This window comes from Dermacentor silvarum, chromosome 1, assembly GCF_013339745.2.
Source record: "Dermacentor silvarum isolate Dsil-2018 chromosome 1, BIME_Dsil_1.4, whole genome shotgun sequence".
Taxonomy (NCBI): Eukaryota; Metazoa; Arthropoda; class Arachnida; order Ixodida; family Ixodidae; genus Dermacentor; species Dermacentor silvarum.
The window spans coordinates 29,286,289-29,311,181 of NC_051154.1; the positions used below are offsets into that span (position 1 = coordinate 29,286,289).

Consider the following 24,893-nt stretch of genomic DNA (forward strand, 5'->3'; position numbering starts at 1 on the left):
TTTTTCCTTAAACTCCTTGCCCATGCCCGGAGTAAATCACGACGCTCCGCAGTTTCGGAGGCGTTTCAATCCGCTTCTCTGGCATAATTTTCTCTCTAGCCGAGTGAGAACAATGTCGGCCATTGCTATTGATGAACGCTAACCTTTCGATGCCTTTAAATCTTCGAGCTGCACCCTTCATATTAATCTCCATAGTCGGCAAAGTAATTAACATATGTAGACGATAAATGAAGGTTCAGCTATAGTAGACCACTAAGAAAGTTTAGAAACACACCGAAACAGAAGCAGATCACGCAGGATAAACAAATGAGTTCGAAAGTGGCGAGACTCTGTAGATGAGGCTCCGCTGATCTCCCTCCTCCCTATATGTCTATCTTGTCTTGCTTGCGAAGGAAAACCATCCTTGAGGTTGGTTCAGCATCTCGAATATTTTCTATATGCATGTCACTGTCTCGTGCTGACAGTAAGCAAAAAAGGAGAAGTCAGCGAATGGGGTGAAGAGTTGTGTATCAGCCTACGCGTAATCACCAACTACGAGCTATAGCACCAGTGCATCACGAAAAGCATAAAAATACCGCACATATGCAAAGCGTTGCTTTGCAATGCAAGCGAACAACAAAGAAAGACTAGTCACTGCCTTTCTTTCTTTCTTTTTTTTTTTCTCTGGCGCGAACCTTTCGGCCCGTGTAAGAGCAAGCATTCTTGCACCGTTCGTTGCGCCTGACATACCACCCGAAAATCGCGAACCGACGGGCGCGAACTGCTGCTATATACGATGGCAGGAAGCGGAGGAAACGGCCGGTAAATAAAAGAAGAAGAAGAAGAAAAAAAAAAGATAAAGAAGAAAGAATGGCGAAGGAAACAACGTGAAGAAACTCCGGGAGCGCTGTCACCGTTTTCGTCGGTTGTTGTTTCAAAGCTGCGTTATGAAAACAATAATAATGCTCGCAGCGCGGTGCGGCGCTCGCGCCGAGTTTCTTTTCGTCGCCCCAGCGAGCGCTGCGTTCAACCAACCACTCCCGCGCAGTTCAGCCCAACATCGCCACTCCTGTGCCCTTTTCCGCTCCCCGAGCTCTGAACCTAGAGCGCCCGCGGGTGCACCGTGTAATAATAACAAACGCGGCTCGCTGTCCGCCGCCAAAATTTCGTGGGCAGCGCGTCACGGTTTTTACCGTTTTCCCGAGCAAAGTTAGGAGGAGCGCATGGAAGCGCGCGCTCGGCCCCTTCGCTGTTTAACTTCGTTGTTTACAGTATTGTACGTCGCTTCTCCGCTCGACATTGCGACTTCGGAATGAAGAAATGACAAAAGGAAAACGACATGCAGTCACAGATGGAAGGGTAATAGATGGGAAAGGATTCCCCGTTCGCGGCGGAGCCAAACCGAGCGTGAGCCAAAAGGAAACGGCAGAACGCAGTAGCGCTGGCTTTATTTATTTTCCCCGATTTGTGTCGCCGGTCGCCCTTTGTTCCTCCGCCAACACCAAGATTATTCGGCGCCGCCGCTTGTTTTCGGTCCCGGCGGTGACGGGGGGAAATGGGGAGGCGAGTTTCGCCTCATTTCGGAAACGGCGTTGCGCACACACGCATAGTACAGCGGCGCACAGAAGCGCGCGCGTTCTCCTGAGTTGTATTTTGCGGCGGGAAAGCGGGAAAAGAAAGACAATTTTCATCCTAGCTGCGCAATAGCTAGAACCACGGCGAACAGGATTCAACAGCACCAAGAGCACTATCATCTCTGGGAGCGCGGTGCAGGGTGGCAGCCGCAGGTATACGAAAACTGCGCGCGCATGCATTGACACACAGGTCGTTAAGCTCGGGAAGACTAAAAAGTTGTAACTAAAGATAGGAGGGGCCTCTGATTTCAACTGCATGGCGGTTGAAGGGTCGTGGTCATCATGCTTTCGTCCTTGTTGGATGGGTGTCCATCCCGACGCGTACAGCTGGCGAAGGATGAAGCTTGCACATATGGAGAGGGAGGAGACTTGGTAGGCATCCGCGATAGTCTGATAGCTGCAAGAAAAGCACGCAGCTATTGAAGGAGTACTATCGTTGTATATGGCATGTGGCATCTAGCAGCTTCGGCTGGTGCCACACAACACCGACAACCGACTTGCTGCACTCGCTACGACGACCGGATGGTCGTTGGATGGATGGATGTTAGGATACAGCCAGTGGGAGTGGTATAATTGGAGGGGTGGAGACGTGTGCGTGCAAAGTGAGAAGTAATATGAGACGGGGGAGTCTTCTAATTCAGCGCATTAAGTGCTGTGCAGTCGGTGTTGCCTGCGGTCGAAGGTAGCTAGGAAACCAGGTGTGTTATTTTTTGCATGTTTTGTATTCCAGATTGCAGAACAAGGTGCGCGGAATTATTACTGCTGTCATAACGTTGTAACGCATGCGAGAACTTTATTCGTAGGTAAGGGGCCAGGTTTCAACTTTAGACTGCCTGAGTTGCTCATTCCAGGCGCTCGCGACCACCGCTTCAGGTGGGAATGAAGTTTGCTTTGACATTGAAAGATAGACCGCATCTCAGCGCTGTCGTTGAGCACGCGTTGTGCAGATGGCAGTGTGGAAATTAGCGCTTGTTGCACCGTCACAGCGTGCTGTGAGAATGCGTTCGATACCAATAATTAAATCTGCGGTCTGAGCGCAAAAAATGCAGAAAACAATTTAATAACTGTAAAAAAAATGCAAACCCGCATGCTCAGTCAACGTCATTAAAACTAATTCCCATGCGTAATGACGTCGCAAAAGAACGCCGCGAATGTCTCAGCCAATCATAGCTTCGAGCCGTGCTGTCGCGGAAAGCTTGGCTATAGTTGTTCTAAAATGACAACTTCTGGCATACCTACAACCAATCTCTTTGCTCCATGTCATTTGTCGCGTCTGATTGTGCACGTCAGGCGAGCAAACATGAATCTAAAGGAAGCGTATTTGTGAAGTACGTTCCCAACATTCTCAGGAGCTATCTGTCTGGAAAACTCAAACGTGGAAGGAAACGACCTATAAGTGGGTCTTCCTTTTCTCAGAAAAACGGAACAGAAGAAAACGAAATAACGACAAAGAACCGCTGAAGGGAAACAACTCAAGAGTCTCTGGCGACACACTCTTAAGTGGCTTTGTGTAAACACCTCCTTTCTTTCTAAAATGTTATTCGAATTGCGCTTGAAAAAGAAGTTCTACTTGCTAGTGGGCCTGTACTGCGCCTGACTGTGTGCAAACTAAGTTTCGTGAGAGGGACGGACGTTCCAATCAGGATGTGTCCCATGATGATTGGAGATGGCGAGATAGAGAAAACAAGAAAGCGGGTGCTTGGCGAATATAAAAGAACGGCAGCCAATTTTGCAAGGGCGTTCGTTCAGCTGCTGTTCCGTGGCCTCACGATCTTGTTCAGCAATGTGCGGCGAAACCTTACTACAGGCACGCAGAGACTAGCTTACTAGTTCCACATCCGAGTATATTAAAAATTGTAGCAGATACGACAGCTGAGGCCCTTAGCTTTTACATGTCAATTGTATGTCTTGCTGACTCGCCACGCCGCTCGCTGTCTAAGACAGGTCCCACATTGGGTAGACTTACGCTAATCCGCACGCGCTGCATTTTGTCTAGGCGAGGATGGCAGAAACATTGGACTAAGGAGGAAATGAAGGAGAAACCCCAAGCAGGAACGATTAAAAAAATGCTGTATAAACGCGATCAAAACACTGGTGGTGATACAAGATAGGGGCTCTCGCCTCGACCATAGCGCGACTATGTATGCTACGCGTAATCTACAGGCGAAAGGTGCGAGGAAATTTCGGAAAATAAAAAACAAGTTACACAAGATGTCCAGGTTTGAAGAGGGCAAAAAAAAAAAAAAAACTCGATTTTCTGCAAGTGCCAGCCGCGTGATGTTTGCCGGACTGCCACTGTGCGAACATTTTCTTTCCCCCATTTTCTTTTTTTTTTCCTCTCAACACCCGGAAATGCGCAGAATATAGGCTATTTCGCACGCCCATATTTCTTCCATACCGACGTGCAGATATATGGAAGCGTGCCCTCTGCGACGAAATGGCGCCAGGAAAAAAAAAATCGAATAGGTGTCAACAGATAAATCATCGACCTGTTCCCGCATCGCGCTGTTTCAGCCGCTTCGCGAACGTTTTGGAGAGGGGAGACCTGGCAAAGAGGCGGGAACGGTCAGCATTCTTCCTCCTGCTACATCTCCTCTTTCCGTTTGAAACACCAAGAACTCTCGGAACCGTGATGAAATATCTGGCGCAGTACGGGTTCGTTGTTACGCAGCGGTCTTCCGTAAAAGCGTTATAAAAGGGAGTGTGCTGAGCACTGAGTTGCGGAGAAGCCGGACAGCTAGTAGTGCGGCGAAACCTTATTACAGGCACGCAGAGACTAACTTACTAGTTCCACATACGAGTATTTAAAAAATTGTAGTAGCTACGACAGCTGAGGCGCTTAGCTTTTACATGTGAATTGTATGTATGTATGTATGTATGTATGTATGTATGGTATGTATGTATGTATGTATGTATGTATGTATGTATGTATGTATGTATGTATGTATGTAGTTGTATGTATGTATGTATGTGTGCGTGTGTGTGTATGTATGTGTGCGTGTGTGTGTGTGTATGTATGTGTGTGTGTGTGTGCGTGTATGTGTGTGTGTGTGTGTGTGTGTGTGTGTGTGTGGTGTATGTATGTATGTATGTATGTATGTATGTATGTATGTATGTATGTATGTATGTATGTATGTATGTATGTATGTATGTATGTATGTATGTATGTAGTATGTATGTATGTATGTATGTATGTATGTATGTATGTATGTATGTATGTATGTATGTATGTATGTATGTATGTATGTATGTGCGTGCGTGCGTGTCGTGTGCGTTTATTTTTTGCTCGTCATTTCGTCAGTGGGAGATGAAGAAACGCTGCTGCCCATACACCCGCACAGATTCGGGAAAGACGACGCCAGAAGCCATCACGCCACGCTTTCGGTTGGACTTTATCAGCAGCAGCGCGTCATTGGCGAAAGAATGAACACGATAAACGTTGGTTCTCTCTTGCCGGCGTCCCCATCCATGTTACATCCCTCCCGTCTAACGTAACAGACAGGCACTACAGGTTTTCTTTTATCTAGGTGAGTCTATTACACCCCAATTTAACAGATTTCAAGAAAGCTCGTATGTTTTATTTTTTGAACTTACATCCCAGGAACACACGAAAGCAGTAATGCAGAGCATTAAAATACGAAGTAAAAAAAAAAAAAAGGAAAGGCTCAAATCGAGCGCAGGGGTCACCAAAGTTATGTCGTCTACTAGTTCACACTTCCAGAAGCTCGAAGTGTACTGTGCCAGTCGCTGACACAGTGGAATAAAAGAAGAAAACGAGCAAGGCACCAAACAGACAACGGAAGAGGGAAAGTGCTAAAAGGATGAGAGCGAGCCGCTCTTTGCCCTCGGTCGGATGTTCATTCCGCTTCCACGGCCACTTGCTTTCTTCGTCTCTTCTCCTGTCGTCTTCTCCCTTCGTGACTGTTATTGGCTGGCGAAGTGAACCGCGCACTCAGCCGGCGAGAGTCATCGCGGGATTCCGTCCAACCCATCAGGCCTCTCGGGATGGCAAGACGGCGTCGACTGCGGAGGGGACGGGTCCCGCGTATACGGCGGTGCCAAGACTCTTCTCCGAGGAGCTGACTCGAGAAAAGCGCGTCGCTCGGGCTGAAAATGGACCGGCTTCATTAAGGCCTACAAGAAAACCTCGTTAGGCGACGCTTTTCGATAGAGAGACCTCCGTCTTCTGCGGTGAAGGAGGACGTTGAGGGCTTCTCTGTAAACGCGAAAAAATTCCCGACTCCGCGCGAAGAGAAATTCGCCCCCCTTTCTCACTTTCTTTCTGTCTTCTTGCTCTTCTTTCCTGCTTATCAAGGGGAGTGCTGACCATCTCTCCTTTTACATCGCATCCTTCCGCTTATAATACCACACAGCAGAATCCTCAGGCGTCCGATGCACAGCTTCTTGTTCTGGATTAAATAGACATCTCATGGGCGTGATCATTGCGATTATTTTTCGTTCACGGTGCATGTTTATTAATGCAAAGTTAAATACAACCGAGTTAACGGGAACGTGCAATAACACGTCTACTGCGATAAGCAAATTAAATCTCCAATCTCCACTATAGTGACCATGCTATCATTGCGACTTCGCCTGCCACCTGGACTCTCCCGTCGCGAAACAACTTTACTGTGTCGCGTGTGGCTGGGCGTTGCCTTTACAAATTCCTATTCATTCCTAATAAGAATGGCCAACAGTGGGGCGTGCAATTTGTGCGGGTGCGATGAGACTCTAGAGCACCTTCCGTGTCATCGCCTATCCTTTGACGCTCAACGACGTACTCTACAAGCTCAATTCAGCCTATTAGATAAAAGAGTGCTCTAAGAGGAAAAGATCCTGGGACCATGGCCTATGCAATCTAGCATGCGAAAGGCGACAAAAACGCTTCTGCACTTCTTGTAGGCGACTGGACTGTATTCCCCTGCGACTGACTCTGTGAATGACTGGCTCTTTATTATTTTTCTTCTCGCTCCTCCTTATCTATTCTTCCCCTTTCCCCCTCCCCAAGCGCCGGGTAGCCAACCGGGCACGTCCTTGGTTAACCTCCCTACCTTTCCCTTCTCGTTTCTCTCTCTCTCTCTCTCTTGGTGGTAGTCTAAGTCCAACGCGACATTGGACGGTAACTTTACTCGGCTGCTTAAGAATACCTCGAGTGCTTCCGGTTGCCTTCCACAAGATAAATGCGCAAACATAACTTCCTTTTAGCCGCAGTTTTGAAGATCGCATCAGTTCTGTAGGTGAGGGACAGGATATGCAGTGTAATGTGCCGCCCTTGCTGAGTACACGCTGCTGGTGTGATGATGTCATTTGATGCTCTCAAATGATAGCCGTCTAACTTTGCTGGCGTTGGTGAAAATTCAAAAAAGCCCAACAGGAAAAAATCAAAGTGTCGTAATGCTTGCTTCCTTACACAGTGACCTTTGCGTGGATATCAGATAACTATCTTTTTTGTCTGTTGTATAATAATAGCATACGATAAAATTGACCGACGATTACGATGCTCCCTAATGCGAAATTTGAGCGCAGCTGTATACGTCATTTCATTTCGTGATATATTGGCTGGCGCGGACAATCTATCGCGTGCAGCACGTTGCAAACGAAGCGAGAGAAGTATGGCGCGACGGCCTCGCTAATCGGGAGATCGCGAGAGGAAGCGCGTGGGTGACTCGCGAGCGCGATTCACAGCAGCCGCCGCAGACCTCCGCTCATGCAGCGCTTTGTTTCCATACAAACGACGCGCACTACTTTGGCGCCATCTCGTAGCCATCGCCGCAAAGCCCCCCCCGTGCGTGGCACTAACCTTCTTTGTTCTCACTCTTTCGCCATACCCTCCTCCGCTTTCCGCCTCGTGGTTCGCGCAACTCTCCTCCTCGCCCTCTCTTCGCTCTCGCTGCTTTTTTCATCCCCCCGCTGCGCTCCGCGTTCACACTCATCTTTCGCCTGGCTCGTTCGCTAGGTTACGCCGACGTCCGCCGCAGGAACGGCCGCCTAAGACCTTCGCTCTAAAAACAAACAGCGGAGGTGCACATATATTGGCTGCCGGACAAACCTTTTGAAGAGCTTCCTGGGACATTTATGTACGAACTCGAATCCTCATTGCTTTCTTTGCAGCACTAGGTCGGAAAATACTCCATTAATGATTTTGCCTCTAATCAAAATTCGAATGTTATAACCAATCCGAATGGCACTGCTACAAATTCCGCAAACGTGAAGTCAAAGCCCTCTCGTAGCATAGTATAAAATTCGGGCAGAATTTAGCTGTCAAAATATGCGATAGCGTTCTTATAAGTTTGAGACTTGTATATTTTGGTATAGGTACAATGACGTCAGATCCAATGCACATATTGCAATCTTAGTGAAGCGAAGGTTTCGTGATCCGGTGTTTTAAATGCTATAAAACGGTTCATCTTCTGCACCACATTTTGCAGCATAGCGATTACTGGGCTCAACAAAGCATGACAGTGGCCCAGTTTACTGTGGCACTACATCCAGGAAAGGCCCACATTTTCTGTTATACGGATACCTACAGAATTGGTGATGTTTGATTTTAAAGGGACACTAAAGAGAAACCGGAAGTGGAGCTTAAATGTTAGATTATCCCTTCACGATCACATCCATACCATTCTTACTGCCAACAAATGTTTAATAAGCGAGAAAATAGCGAGAAACTGAAGGATAGGTGCTGACGCCCCTTCGAAATTCCCGCACTACACGTTCGTGACGTCGGAGATTACAAATGCAGGCCGGTCGCGATTCGTCGAGAGCGATTTATCACTGTTAATAAAGCGCAAAATGAAATACACCTTAAACGTACATAAACAGCATTTGCCAACTTTTTAAACCGTTTCAAGCGAGGAAGTACAAGTTTAGCACAAAATTGAATAAATACGAAAAAATGGCATGGCGATACATGCGGCCGTGATAGTTTCGTAGTTTCGTTTTTGGTCAATGCATCGTTGCGCGCGCCTGTTCCGCTCTACGGTGTTTGGTTGCGTGTTGCGTGGCTCGAAAAACGGTGACTTCGCGGGAAACAGCCAGAAAATGCCTCGTGTGTGTAGTGTTGAGGGCTGTATAAATGGCCCAAGGCGCTTGCTCAGGGGCAGCGGCAGTGTTGACTCGATTGTGTCCTTTCATGTGGTGTCGCGCGGAGAGCCCCAGCTCCCCGGCGTTCGCAATGGCTCAGTGCTCTGCCAATGATAAAACGGCAAAACAGCCAGAGAAACCGATGGTGTGCTCTCTGCATTTCTCGCCCTCGGATTATGTGTATAATCTTGCCCTCGGAAAGTATCTTGGCGTGCCCCAGAGGCCAGTCCTTTCTCGAGCAGCTGTTCCCTCAATGCGGCCTTCATCAAACCCCCTATCGGTGTTCCTGCAGCAGCAAACTGGTGGCTCGGTGAGTGCTGAATGTCATTAAATAAAGGCACGAAATAACCATACCGAGTACGTGCGCAACTTTCTACGCTTGTTCTGTCGGGAACATCGTCGCCTGGCGGACCGGACGCTTCGCCTTCCGTCGACGAAAACGAAGCTCTGCTTTCGCCGGCGCGGCCTGCGGCTCACCGCCATCGCACGCGGAAACACCTACCGCTCGAGCACGGAGGATCATTTCGCGCTCCGTTTCACTGATTATCGCTGAAATGCAGTCCTGCTTCCCTGGAGAGCTCTTCGTTGCAAGGTTCAGCGGCATTAACGGTATCCATCGCGGCGAACGCAAACGCAGTGACCATGCATGCAGCCATGATGCATCCAGTGCCTCGGCCGTTTACGCAAGCGGTGACGTATCATGGCGCATTCTGATTCGCTGAGAGCAATGAAATCTGTGACGGACACTGCTTCAGCGCCAAATATGGGGTGAGGGAAATTGAGGAAGAGATATCTGGTCTTTGTTTACGAATTTCTCCGCTAATAACTCATATTTTTGCACCCAACAAAAACTGCATGCATTCCTGAAGGTCCCTCTTTTATTCCAGCTGAACTTCCTGTTTCTCTTTAGTGTCCCTTTAATGCTGTCCCATTAAAAGAAGGAACCGCATGTCATTACTAAGTAGCTCATTTATATGGAGCACGAAGAGCTAAATTATTACCAAACGTAAATTCTAGTGCACGAGAACGCACATCGCAAATTCGGCAGCGTTAAGCCGCCTGGGAGGGACAGTGTACCATTAGTTTCCAACTAAACGTGGAAACAGTACGTTGAGCTTGAGTTGAATAGCAACGTAAGAAAACCAGAGCCCGCATTTACAAAAGCGTTTGTTTGCAAGAATGGTTCGGAAGAACGGGAAGCTGCCAAAGCGAACGAGATGATAGCGAAGGCACCGGCCAGTGACTAACAGCGAAAGGCTTTGCGAATTCTCCAGTCCCAAGAGCGTCGTGCCTTATCGCGTCAAAGGAAGCACCGGAGTGCAGTGGTATGGAGCCGGGATCTTCCCACGCTGATCCCACTTTGCCCAGCGCTCACGCCCGGCAGCAGCAACCCGCAACAGAGCGCGCAGGGACGGATCCGCCACGCCTTGCTATCTCTGCGAGGCAACCGGGGCTGCATGCATGCGATGCCACCGTCAGAGAATCAAGAGCGCTGGATCAAGCAAAGGAAGAGAGAGGAGCTTGGACGCGCGCTTTCATACCTCCAGCGTCGATGGCAGAAGAAAGAGATGGAAATAAAAAAAAAAGTAATGCGAACAGGGACCGTGAGCTGAGCGGAGGAATCGGAAAGCAGCGGTGCTCGCATCGGGCGCGCGGCTCCCAATTATACGCCAGAGCGCACGGTAAAAGGGGGAGGCCGTAACGCGTGCTGCGGCTGGAGATGAGGGTAGCGTACCCTCCTCGGCGCCCCCTTCCGAAGAACGGGGCTTCGTAACGTATACGCGCAGGAGTACGCGCAGTACTTCGCGGCAAAAACAGCGTTCCAGGAGGGTGGTCTGCGCACCGCCACCGACAGGGCGGCGAGCCGACGCGGCTCTTGATGCTGATGCTGTGCACTGCAGGGACACCGGCACACCGCGCCGTTTTATTTCTTTCTCTCGCAGAAGTTATTCCGAGCAGCGCGCCATTTGCTCAAAAGTGCGTTGTTTTTCATTTCCTGTGACCTCTTGGAATTACCTTCGTAAGCGCATTATCGAAAAAAAAAATGTTTTTTTTCGATTCTAAGGCGGAACGACGTCAAATGAGTTCTTTTATTTTTATATAAATGATTTTTGTTCTGGTTGTTGTTGTTTTTGTTGTCATCGTCTTCGGTGCTTATATTGCGATGTGTTTGTTGTGGGACGAGTTCGCCTCCTCCCGGTTCCAAAGACTAAATCAATTCACCGACGTCTTCTGCGACAATTCATTTTCTGCCTCCTTTTTCTGAATACACGCGACGGCTTTACTACTTACCACTGAGTGAAACTCTCAGACAGCGGCGTTACTACGGTAACTTACTTAAGTCAAGGCACCGTCACGTTCATCATAACGTTTCAGCTGTTGTTGCTTTGTGGCTATGGTGTTGGGCTGCTAAGCACGAGATCGCGGCATCAAATCTCGGCCATAGCGGCCGCATTCCGATGGGGGCGAAATGCGAGAACACCCGCGTACTTAGATTTAGGTGCACGTTAAAGAAACCCAGGGGGTCCCAGTTAGCTAATACTTCCATAAATGATAAACGATTTGTGTTTGTGTGTGTTCTTGCATGTCTGTAGGTTAGTTTGCCTACGGTGTGCAATATGCACCGGTTCAGGAAAAGTATTCATATAGGAATATACAAACGTTACCTAGCTAGCTATTGGCGCCAATATTATAATTATGGAGAGAAGTGGTCTTTATATGATATTTCTATGAATGTCTTAATCTATATGAACTAAAAAAGTGCACCACAGAATACGTGCATGCGAAATTTCTCCAGTGCTGCTAAACGTATTAGCGCATCCATGGTGTCAGGCTGTCAGTTACCATTTATTCTAAATCCGAAGCGTTTAAGAGCAGCAAGGATGAAAACTAGGATTGGTTGACAGATGTCGCTTCTCCGTGGCGTTCTTAATTTTTTTTTTTCGTTGTGCACGGGGACGGCCGGCCGGCGCAGAATTCCCTGTCAACGCCAGAGAACTCTGCGCCGTCCCCAAGCGCTGGTCGAGCGACGCCATTCGATCGCAGAGAACACGGTGCCTGCCCTCGCTGTGTGCGGTACGCCCTCAGTGTCATTGTCGGCGACAACCGCTCGGGTCGCTTCGCGTGCTCCGCAAGAACCTTGCGGTCCCTCCGCGATGTTACCGTTGGCGACCGCCAGCTGAAATTCCTATGTAAAGCTCAGATGCGTCTGTCAAGGTACTTATTTCGTGGTCACAGGGTAGTGGAGTGTTATTCCTAACGTTCTTTTATTTTTCATTCAAGGCCCATGCGCTTCAGCGGCGGCGGGACGTTGCCCCTGTCGTTTTGGTTTTCGAGTTGCTGCCGCGTTGCTACGAAGAGCCCAGCATATGCTGCATTCACGGCCGCTCAGCAACGACGCCGGCTGAATCAAAGGCTCAAGCCATGAGGATTCTGAATTTAAAAAAAAGTTGACAGTAACTTTAGCCTACGCTAAAGAGGATGAAGGCGAAAGGCTGCGCGCTCACGATGCATTCACTAAATTACTTGACATTCTCATTCGAATGCGTTGTGAATCCCTGGTACTTGTTTTCTCCCACCAAAAGTCAGCGCGTTCGAGTGCCTTAATTAACTCTAGCTTACTTACCTGTGCCTTAATTAACTTCGCCATAATTAACACCAAAGGTCGTGGGTTCGACTCCCACCAATGGTAGTCATCTTCGAGAGATTTGGCGTTCCGCTACATCGAACGCGTCAAAGTAGACGGACGAAAGCGTTTGTGGCACAGCCATAGAACCGCCGTCAGCTGGAACCGCATGCTGTGTTTGTCGCGTGCAAGAACGCCACGCGGCAGCCATGGTGTAGAATGCAGCGGCAAGCGCCCGCGCCGTCACCCCGTCGAGTGGAAGTAAGGATATACTTTGCTGGTAGTCGAACCCCTCGCGCGAAGTGACGAGGGAGTGTGGAGGAGAGCGGCGAAACGTCAGTGCCCGGTGGGTTCTGCCGCCCGTGATGCGTAAAGGGATGATGATGATGATGATGATGATGATGATGATGTATTCGCATCCCCTTGGAAACGGGGCGGGGATAAATAGTCACCCAGCCTGCTTGATTTAATCAGGTATGCTATACATGCTTTCCATTCCAGCATTTTTGTATACATCTTCTTGGGCGAAGTGATGCTGATGATGATGTCACCCATACGTCACTGATGACGCCACAGTTTTCTTAGCCAATCAGTGTTTCCAGCCTTGCTGCCCCGAAACGCTTGTATTTACTGTTGTAAATCATCCTTCCTTATGCATGTTCATATGATCGTATGCAGCATGTACAGACGATCGTACGCCGAAAATGCTCCAGTAAAATCATCGCTGTAACACGCATACATGTATTAGAATTGAAATGATGAATTAGTTTTGCTACTTAGAGTGCATAACACAAAACGTGTGCACAAACAATTTCGTTCTTTAGCCCAAAGGAAAGTCTACATGCTGGAACCACGTTGCCACTTTGTTTTCTCCCGTTCTTCCCGAAAGCGTCAATTAGTCGCATTCCCCGCTTTTTTATGACTCCAGCGAGAACAGCCCACTCGTCGTTGTTGCTGCGCGGCACTTAGTAAACCATGTGTTGGTGAAACCCAAGATCACACACCATGCCCTCCCCCCCTCCCCCCCTTCCCTTCCCAAACACACATACACATAGCCGAAAGCACGCATGCGTACCAGCACACACATATATGGACAGTAGCATGCGAGTGAAATAAGCGAAGAGGGCTTTCCCCCTGAAAGAGTTTTAGTGCGGAGAAGCCGACTTTGACGACCCACTAAGAGGTGACCCCTTGCATACATGGACCTACGCGTGCATACAAGAACTGCTATTGAGGCGCGCCATCCCTTGTACCACATACGTGTTCTAATAAGATGATCAGCATGCCCTTATAACATTATTATTATTATTATTATTATTATTATTATTATTATTATTATTATTATTATTATTATTATTATTATTATTATTATTATTTGTTGGCATCCTGTTTGAAACGGGCCGGCGACAAATAGTCACCTGTACCTGGCTGAGTTAATCAGGTATGCTATACATGCTTTTTATTCTAGCATTTTTGTATGCATCTCCTTAATCTTAGCGCGCTGATGCGCACCCTTGCGGTCTTAAGGAGAACTCTATCATCAGGAAAGTGGTGCTCAAGCATTTCCGCTGCATTGCGCGTAAGTTCGGCCAGATGATGCAGCCGTGCTCTGTTTGCTTTTAGATCCACTAACAAAACTTGTAACTCCAGGCACGGCTGTTACAATCACCAGCTGCGGGCTGCCTTTCCCCGTAACTCGGTTCGCAAACCCTGACACTCGTCGCGCTTGGTAAGTCTTTAACGTTTCCTATTCACTTATTCAGACGACCCCGTATTCTTGACAAAGAAAGAAAACCGTATTTCATCGCAGGGCCTTCGTCTCGTTAGAAGAACGCAAGGAGCAACAAGCACAGCGCAGCGGCGTTCCGTTCGCGCACGTCCCATCTGTCTGTGCGCATACGGCCCGGAGCCGAGCGGGGCGGCGCTCCTTTTCCGTATCATTTCTCGCCTAAATGGACCTGTCGGCCGCGCGTCGTTGGCGATGGGCTCTCCGCGCTCCTCCTCCTTGGCCCCGCGAGGTGCGTGCCTTCACGCACGCATGCTTGGCGACAGCCAGCTGCGCTCAGCCAATGGCTGGGAGACAGTACAACACGGTACGCAGCGCGCGCCAGCACGACCCTTTCACCGTCCTACTAAGCGCAGGGGCCCTAAATCGCGGTAATAGCGAAATCTTTGCCCGACTCTCCCTAGCGAGAGCAAAGGCGTCAAGTGCGCAGCTCCGTAGTGCCGCGTTGCACAGATGGGGCCTTCAGCGAAAGAAAGCTTATTGAGACGCGGCGGGGAAAGCGCTCGCCTAATGAGTGAGAGCTGGGCGCCAAACCAAGAGCAAAAGAACGCACCCTCCCTCGCGGACTCCTTTGGCGCCTGCGGGCGCTCGCGCACATTGCCCGCTCAGCCCTTCGCCGGCCACGCGACAGCGCTCGGCTGCATGTCAGCGCGCCGGGCATCGATCGGCGCCAGCGTGGGCTGTCGGCTCGCACCACGCTGAGCGCTCGGTCGCTTGGCGTTCTTGTACGCGTGCGGCGAGGCGTTCTTTTCTTCGGTTGTTCCACGCCCTCCACTCCAGCGGAACGACAGGAGTCTCCCGCCGGCGAGTGTTAGGCTAAATTGAGCAGAAAGTTTTGTATTTTAAGCAGGCTCGAGAGCTCGGCGCGACCTGCGGTCCCTGGAAATGCTGAATGACGCAGAGCGAGGGACATCACGTCGTGGGGCGTTCGCCTCTCGCGCTTCCGTCTATATTTAACGATGGAAATGGCAGTCACTCCGGCCTGCATCTATAGTATTAGCTCAAGCACGCGCTTCTCAGGTGCGTGACCTGGGCGGGGAAGAGGGTCAGGATAGAAGTGCTCGAAGGCAGTATTAACAGCAGCGAAACTTACCAGCTGTATATGAGGCTAGATGGTAAGAAGGCGCCATAAGCATTACGACCACATATTGTAGTTCCCGCGCAACACATACACAGCACCTGAAATGGAAATTCCCTCTCCGCGTTCTTAACTAATTTTGCCATGAACCCGCTTACAGACTCGTCGGTTACGCACAACGCCCAAGTTCTAGAGGATCGAGTTTTAAATAACTTGAACTTTATATTTTTTTGAATTTTTTTCCTTCTTTAATTTGTTTTGAGTATTGTCTGAAAACAATAACTTGTATATTTGATTGCAATTGAGGCTAGCCAAAGGCTTTGGCACATTCGTGCCTGCAGAACCTTGCTTTTAAGTCCTTCCTTCTCGTTCATCGGTGCATTTGCATAGATCTGCGTGCACGCGAGTTTTCAGGGAAGACTAAAGTCAGCGTTAGTGGATTTTCTTGAAAGGCATAGCAGCGCATGCTTGCAGGTACATCGACGAAAAAGAAAGAAATTTCGAAATATGCGCAAGCGTTTTGTTTAGCGCACGTCTTAGCATCATAAAGAGCGTCCGAAATCTCCGACGTTTCGGTGATTTCGCCGGCGATATCGCAGAAAGCCGTGCTCATTGTACGGCTCTTCATGAGCTGCGGGATTCGCGTCAAGGCTGTTCTCAGCGCGGATGATTCGACACCTGGCTGTTTTTTTTTTTTTTTCTTCAGCGTGCGGCTAATACCGCGCACGTAGCAGACAAGAGAGAGAGAAGAAAAAAAAAAGGTTAACAGCTGCTCGTCTATTCCAAGGCTGTTAACTTTATAATTAGCGACCTACCGTAACACGACACCACGTAGCATCAATGGCGCAGCATTGTACAGTGCCTCCCCCCCCCCCCCCCCCCCCCCGCCCTCATTTCTCCCTCTTCAAAAGTGCTTGCAGTGACTACAAAAAAATTTAAAAAAAAATTATTGGAGTATGCTGCAGGTCACCTTTCAAACAAATGCCCCATATCATTCCTTTCTTATGTTGCGTGCCAAATTCCGCCTACGTTTTCCAACAGATGACAGACCCTTTGGTTAGTGCAATTTTCGCGCGATGTTTTCTTCCCTTGCATAATGTAGTGTGTTTTACGGGTCCACACATGAATCGTGCTCCGGAGACGCTCAGCTTCTTTTGAGAGCACATTATATTCAAGAGAACGAGCATGGTCTTCTTTATTATAGCTGATTCCATTAAGGACCGTGGTAACAGTCATTCCCACTGCTTGTACTCTTGTTCAGAATGCATGCAGTATAAATTGATGTCGTGCTTCTTTTGTAGTCACCCGCTGTTTTTCATTTCGAGGCGCCTACTTCGCGGCTGACAACTCGTGCGAGGATATCCTCGGCGCCATTTTTCACTCTGAGCCACCTGCATAGCGCACTGCTCGATCACTATAAAGCATGAGTTGCAGACGCGTGTACAACGCCGCTTTCGCTGGCTGCTGTTGCAGACTGTAGGTTTTAGTGATTTAGACGCAATGTTTAGCCCTCAAACCACAATCGAACCTTGTAACCACAGCGAAGGAATTCAGCGACTTTTAGCGTTCTCTTTAGCGACGTTCAAAGACTCCTTCTTGGAACCGGTGGTTGCGGCAGGCTGACGATGATGTTGATGACTTATGGTGGGATCGAAGCGAGGGTCACTGAGGGAATACTGCTTATGTATCTCGCGCAGCGAGCTACTCTGCTTTTGTACATCGACTACCATGATTTTCGAGGAAACGCGTTTATTTGAACACTCTGTGGAAATTGCTGGTGCCCACGTACCCTTGCGCTGCAAGTGGGCGTCTGAGCGCGACACTTTCGTACCGAACGCTCGTAAAGATGGAGGAGCTTTCAGAGTTCAGCGCGCTGCCGCGCGGCGACCGGGTAAAGGGCGTGGCATTCGCCCGCAAACATCGGGGGGGTACCAGAGGCACACCATGGCGCACGCAAGACTAATGGCCCGGCAAAGTTCCCCAAGAAATCTCCCAATTACCCGCTAAAATAATTAGCGCACAGATGGTAATCAGCTCAGGCGACGGGAAAAGTGCCGCCGGGGCTCTCTGAACTAATTAGTGGCCAACCTTGCGCGATCTGCCCAAGAGACAAATACGACGTCCAGCTATAGGGCCCCCAGCAAAGGCTTACTCTTCCTCGAGGAACAGCGCGCACTTGAATCTACTTCCGAAGCAGACGCCCGCTTTTCACGAGGCAGAGAGCAGTGAGAGAGGATATGCAAGCCATTGCCTTACTTTCAGGCTCCTCACTCTTTTTTTTGTTCGTTTCTCTCGCGGCTACCCCTGCAGATCTGCCGACCATGGTGGTACGCAATCTCCATGTACAACAATTGGGCCCCGGGGTCGAACACTGCGCATCGGGAACTCTGCCTCTACTCTCTACGATAAGTGAAGTTGGTTTCTTTCGCAAAGATCAGCTCAGAAAATTGCGTGCTCTTTAGAAATGGAGTTCCTAAGGTTGATTTTAAGAACCGGTTATTGCATGTGGGCGTCTCTCGTGGCCAAAGCGCGCACACATTACGCAATGCTGCGCAAAGCTAGGAGTGGGACTTGCGGTAAATTCTCTGTCACTTCTCTCTTGCCTTTCCTCTCTTTCCTCTGCCTTCGCAGTGAAACGACGATTGTACCACCGAAGGAGCGAGTATAGGAGGAGGGTGAAAGTAAATCAGGAAGCGTGGTTGTCAGCTCCATTTGTCTTGGAATTGAAATCGCGATAAGCACAATGTCGTGCGGCGCAAACTGCGCATTTTCGCGAAGGTGCCCGCGCTGCACACACACACACAGTTTAGAAACGGTACGGCTGTTTAGAGGCACATAAATAATTAAAGAAAACCCAATGGAGTGAAGGATAATTGCTAGAAATGCAGAAAAAGGAGCAGCAAACATCTGGCGGCGAAGTCTAGCCAAAATTTCAACCTCCCCGCTTTTCGTGTACTATAAAAGTTACGGGATCCTGTACACCATTGCATTGTAAGTGTAATGAATGTGATAAGAGGTTCGTTCTCATGCGGGTTACGGAGGACGGTGTTCGTATCTATCCTATCGAGGCTGCAGTCAGATGATTCGCACGGAAACAAGTGGAAATGAGCCTTGTTTGGTGGCTACGCGTAGAAGCGCACACCATAATGTTCGCAGTTAGGACAGGAAGAGTAGCTGTGCAGATAGATAACTCTGTAGTGGCGTCACTACAGGGGAAGGCGAGGAGGAGGAGCGAACAGCTCGCTCCGGGTGCTGCACCGACGCATTCATCAATGCATTGTAAAAAAAAAAGGAAAACAAGAAACTGCATTTTATTAGCACACACACCTCTCCGAAACAGCTACCCCTAGAATATGCGCGCCGCTGATCTTTCGACACTGCAGCATGCGGCGCCTGGACAGTGCCCTTGGTTTCATACGAATTGAATCAGTACTCGTACGCAAAGGTGCCGAAATCTGTGCACCAACGCATAAGTGACATTGAACCGCCGTGAACTATATACCACGTAAGGTATATGTCGAACAGAATGGATATCGAACGAGTGGCGCTTCGGCATACCACCCCTGATGCCGCGTCTCCTCGCCCGTCGGTCACGACCGCTTGAAGGGCGACGCCAAGACGCTGTCTTGACTCTTCCTTTCACCGCACTCAATAATACCGGGCTGCACGTGCGGTTTGCGGTGCGCAGGGAGAATTGGCGCGCATGTGGTTCTGCCGCCTCAAACTCTGACCTTTGTGGGGGAAGCTGCGGGATATCGGGTGTTGGGGAGATGCGTGCGTGCGTGTGTGTGTGCGCGCGCGGGAGTAGGAGCTTGAGCGCTTTCGCCCATTCCTGTTCTGGCTCCCCGGAGGCGCGCAGCGTTCATTTGAATCCAACAGCGTTCATATAATGGAGAGCCGAATTTCATGCATAGTGGTCCTGGCCGGGACGGGTAGACTGCGCTGTGTACACCTACATACCAAGAGAAAAAATGCGGCTATCGACCGCTCTGGGCCTTCTTTCTGAAACGCTGCCGTTTGACTCGCATTCCTTTTTTAAAGCCCGTTTGGGGAACTGCTGCGTGCGAAAGGGAGAAAAGGAAAAAGAAAAGGAGAGGAAAGCAGACTCGCCATAAGAAGCACGATATAATTATACATATTTGCTGCGAAGCATTCGCTGTTCCCGAGAGCTGCGCGCTTCCTATAGGATCGCGGCGCACATTTCTGCCTGCATGTGCGCGTTTTTCCACTGCGAACGGTGCTCGTTTATAGGGGCTGCTTATATCGCCCAGTGCGGTAGGACTGCATCGTTGTTGATTGTGTAAGCTTTGGTTCCATATTTCTAGAACGTATTAGAATTCCGACGCTTCTTTTGGGAATTATTTTCGACATTAAAGTTTGGTGCTTCTTCTTTTACTGGCATTTTTCTTTATAGTGGCCCAAACTTTAGATGCACGTCCTTGGACTCGTGGAGACGCTCCCAAAAGAGTGTGCAAGAGGCCGAAAGTCTCTGGTGGCCCTACAAAGTTCAATTTTACGCTTTCATCTGGCTCCCATATTTATATATCTCCGCCAACTATTACCATCAACCAACGCTGTTCATTTTCTTCTCCTATAGCAATACCAGATATCCATAAATTCTCCCGCAGCGCTGCCACCTCATCACGGTTAATGCGACTACCGGTACATTTTGATGCGGGAACAACTGCAAGCCAGTTTGATTGCAATATCAATCTATACAGACACTCGAAGTGATTTCGCGCCGTTGTCGTCGGCGCTGCCATGCTGTCCTGGGTGTGATGGCGCATCATTAGCCTACCCAGCCGAGCCCACCGAACACCGCGAAGTTTCATACTGTGAAACTGCACTGACGAAGAGAGTTACACTTTCTAAACTGTTGGCAAAAACGAAAAAAAAAAGTTTTCGTTTACGACAACGCCTCCATTGTGCCATCATTTGAATATATATATATATATATATATATATATATATATATATATATATATATATATATGGTGGCACAACGCGCTTTTCGCGCTTTTTCGTGCTTTTCCTTACAATGACTACAGGAAAAGTGGTGACTGCGGTCACTTTTACTGCTTTGTTAAGAATGGCATGAGTTTCAATTTCTCTCGCACGTAGAGAAGGTTTCAAAAAATTCAACGATGATTACGATACTCCCTAATTCGAAATGTGGGCGCAGTTCTATAAGTGTTTTCATTTCGCGATATATTGGCTGGCGCGGACAATCTGTCTCGTGCGGCACGTTGCAAACGGAGCGAAGTGGTGGCGCGACTGCTTCGCTAATATGGAAATCGCGAGAGCCAGCGCGTGGCACCAGTAAGGCAGCGGAAGAATGAAAGATCCAGCGGATCAGTTCGACTTCAGAGCGCGGACATAGGTAGAAAAAAGCCCAGCTTAATCTGCGATCTCAATATTTAATCTCGACGAATTCACGCACGCGTGAGCAAAGCTCACGGATAATACGAATGACATGCTATCACGCATGCTTTCACCCCGCAGCACTCAGCGCGGACGCCCAAAACGAGAACAGAACGCTTGTGACAACGGAGGGCCTCGCGGAACGCAAATCCGCTCTGCAGTGTCTGATGAAGAAGGGTTCCATCGGGAGCATGCATGATGCACTGACTCGACTCTCGACTCGTCCCGTAAGCTTACGGAATCAGTGGTGCCGAGCACTTTAGCTCCCCAAGGATGCCGTCTGCTAAATAAATCTGCCTGCCGAAGAAAGCGCGCCTACAGTGGCGGTCAGTGCTGCTGAGGCGGCGGCATACAATTTGTGCAAACCGACGAATACTTTTTTGTCTCACAATACACATTCATTCCTCCTAATTTGGAAAATTTTATTCTCGCGAATTATGCCGAAAAGTATAGGATTGGACCGAAGACGTGAAGTATTGAGCACGATAATAACGAGTCGACCACAATTAATGTGGCGAGCTGCGGCCTGATGAAGGCCGGAGGCAACGAGGTTCTGCCTTCAGCATGCGGCCTTCATGTTCAGCATCTTGCGGTAGAAAGCACGCTATTGTGCTATAAGGAACCTCACTATACTCGCGGACAACTTTCTGTGGCAATGAATGGAAAGCTACGGAGGCAAACCGCGCACAAGTCAGAGCGCTTCTGAGAAGAGTCCCGCGTTTTCATCCATGTTAGTTTAGGCTGAGGAAGGGAAAACGAAAACACCTTATTAGCAATTAACAGTTAAACAGGTCAGAACACACCATTGAGTGTAGTGTAAAAGTTTACTTCTATTGCGGATTTTCCGTTCCGCGTCTGGAAAAACGCAAAACTGTCGCACGTGAAAACTGGGTCGATTCAGCGTGTGTTCCGAGCAACCAAAAGCACTGTCAAACGCTGCCGGACTACTTGGCGCGGTAACGCATGTGCAGCAGCCACGCGCCCGTAGCTTTCCCTTCATGGCCACAGGAAGTTGTCCACGAGTATAGAGCTAGTTGGTTGTTTGTGACAGTCGAGCAGTGGCCGGTCTTCGGAATGTCTTGCCTGAGTCAGAAAAAAAAAATCATGCTGGGCGCCCAGTCACCTCGCGTCGGCGCGTGGGGGATGACGGATGGCATAGCGCTCTACGCGGCAAAGTCAACGTCCCTGAATTACGACGGAGAGGACAACGGCAACGGCTTGTGATAGCAAGGTTCTTGACGACGACAAGAATCGGAAGAGCTGTAACGAGAAGAGCAACAACTAAGCGACTTATACTTATTTTCCAGCACGATTGGAGATACTTGCAAAAAGCGCGTCCTTCGACGGAAGGGCAGGGTGCGCTGCTTCCATGAGCGCGTGCAGGTCTCACGAATTCATAGCCTGCACACGATATAGTATTAGCCACGTGGTAACAGCGCTGTAGTTTCTCGGTGGGCAGTGAAAATGCACGAGCACATCATCTCAAAGGAACCTGAACGCAGGAAAGACAAGGATCACGAACACGGTTGCGACGTTTGTGCACAGCATCCTTACAACATTGATCACCACAAGCATACCGAAGCTGACTTGTACGCCTTCTTTCTAGCCTAAAATTGACCTCTACAGCTGTATTTGATTTGTATTTATTTGTGTTCGTAAATGCCACTATTATAATACGAACGTTGTAATGAAGCGTTGTGCTGGTGTATGATGCTGATGTGAAGTGATGCATGTTAATGCATGACGCTCTGTGTAGGGCAATAACTAGTGATGTGTATAATTTGATGGTTTCGTCAAAGTGTATGACAATGTTGTGTTTAATATGATGGTTTGCCAAAGTATACGACAATGTTAACAAAATGCTTGTGCCACTGCTGCCGTCTTTACCAGTACGGGGGCGAAAGACTCCCTCAAGCCATCCTTAAATGGCTTTTTCCTTCGCCTCCCATCACATGTATTGTGATAAACCAATAAAGAATCAATTAATCAACAAATCAATCACTCAATCAATCAATCAAGCAAGCAAGCAAGCAACGCAGGCTGCTGCAGTTGTACTCGTATACTGCTGTAGTTGTACTCGTTGTACTCGTACTGCGGTTGTACGCGGCTGGAAAGCCCAGCTTATCTTGAATGTTACACATCATTTATCGGCCTGTAATTTGCTAGTTACCAGCGTTTGAGGTTGCCGTGGCATCGAGAAGGGGTGCTTTATTTTGTGGATGAGGGATATCGTCGATGACAAAACAAAGGACCATGGTTTTAATACCCTCGCCTACGAGACTGAAGCCGACAATGATAAGTATTCGATAGCGAACGGATGCGTATTCTGACATAAAATGTGATGTTCGATTCGCACGAATTGTAAAGCCGCCGCAGCAGCGACTGACAGATTTGTCGTGACAACATTACCTATATGATATGGCTATTAAAAAAAAAGTGGGGCATTACAAGTTTCACGAGCAGCGATGACCAAGGGTCGTGATCTTTCGTAAGAGAATTCGGAAGCTAACTTATCTGCGACACAAACTAAGAAACGCCCCCTCAAACGTTAAGCTACTCACTTATCTAACTTATATCCGGCCAAAACTTGAATATGCTTGCGTTGCATGGGATCCCTATACTAAAGTCAATATTAACAAACTTGAGAGAATACAAAGAAAATCTGTTCGTTTTATCTACTCCAAGTTCAAAAGTTCGGATTCACCCTCAGAGTTGATGTTGGCTAACGACATTCCTTCGCTTGAACAAAGAAGACGGAAACACAGGCTAGATTTTTTACATAATCTAATCAATCACAAATTGGCTCTGGACCCTTCACTATATGTGAGTCTTCTCTCCACAAGGTATACACGACACCATCGACCGGATACACTGACACCTATCTATGCTAGGACAGACAGCTACAAGTTCTCCTTCTTCTCCCGGACTATTTCAGAATGGAATTCGCTGCCCGCCCCTTACAACATGTGAATGCGTTGTATGTAAGTTCTTTTATATTGTTTTATTGTTTGTTTTGTTTTTGTTTTTGCATAGAATGTGTTCTCCTTGCTGTTGAATGAGCAAGGCAAGTCGTTGACTGTGAAACTCCCTTGCCTTTGGTGTGCAATACCCTAGCCTTTTTTTTTCTTTTTACATCGTTCTGTTAATTGCACCATAGATTGATTAAGGTATTGCGTTTTTGATCTTTTCACGAAATGTTTCTGTGAGCAATATATAATTGTAAAGTCTATATATATGTATATATATATGTATATATATAATGAGTGTGTGTGTATATATTATACTGTATATGTCTTGTATTCAATGTCTGCCCGTCCTGCAAGGACCACAATGTGGTCTGCAGTATGTACTAAATAAATAAAATAAATAAATAAAATAGCAGAGATTGGACGCTGCGGGAGCAACCCTGTAAAGTCAAAGCTGGGGCCGAGCATATGGCTTCGTCTGTGCCGTCACCAGACTCGGAGGGTACGTGACGACTCGAACAAGCGCTTAACTTCGAATGCATCTCGTGTGATAATCTTCGGTGAACAAATACAAGTTACTCAACGCGAACGCGGTCGGTGTTTTCTTGACAGAGTTCCCGAGCTCCGACGGAGCTCCCGTGCTCCGACTCGTCCGCTCAATGCGAAGTGCCAGTTTGTGGCGTTGCACTACTACGATCAGGAGTTTTCGGGAGTGGCAAGATGTAATGGGGTGAAAAGAGCACAGTGTGCGGGGGCTTACAGAAGGGCGAGAAAGAGGAAGCTGTAAAGGGTAGGACAGCGAGGACGGCGTGAAGATTGAATAAGCCGGCCACATAGCGCGACGTTCCCGTTACAATGTATACATATCCAAAAGCAATCGCGCTTCGTCTGCGGCATAGAGCTCGGGCTGGCTCCAACCTTCCCTATACGTGGCCCCGTCGGTGGCGGCTGCGTCCCCAAGCAGCGAGAAAAAGGAACAGAAGGCGCATCCGATTGGTCCGATCGATTTTGTTCGCAACGCGGCGACGCCGTGCGCAAGCGGAGCACCCCCTCCTTCGGAGATGAGAGCCGCCGTCGGTGCCACTCGCACCAGGTCCCCGTGGGAGAACCTAGAGCGCACACCGTGGCTCAGGGACCCGGCAGATAGGCGAGGGCGCCGAAGGGAGGAAGAAAACAAAAGTGGGCGCCTCTTTTCCGACGCGACCTTTCTTCTATTTCTGCAGGACGAAACAGACAAAAGCCTCTGCGCGGCTCGAACAAAGAAACGGCCTATCCCGCGCCCGTGGGGAAAAAAATTCTGCCGCCAGCTTCGCGAAGAGTG

At 48.7% G+C, this 24,893-nt stretch overlaps 1 protein-coding gene and 1 non-coding gene across 3 annotated transcripts in view; both read right to left on the reverse strand.

Annotated features, from left to right (window-relative positions):
- The window catches only part of LOC119459005 (uncharacterized), a 141,479-nt gene that overhangs the window by 93,611 nt on the left and 22,975 nt on the right, over positions 1-24,893 (reverse strand). The window lies entirely within an intron of this gene.
- Positions 5,841-5,962, reverse strand: LOC119437962 (U6atac minor spliceosomal RNA). The gene has a single exon (XR_005189595.1). It is a non-coding gene; the product is annotated as a U6atac minor spliceosomal RNA (small nuclear RNA).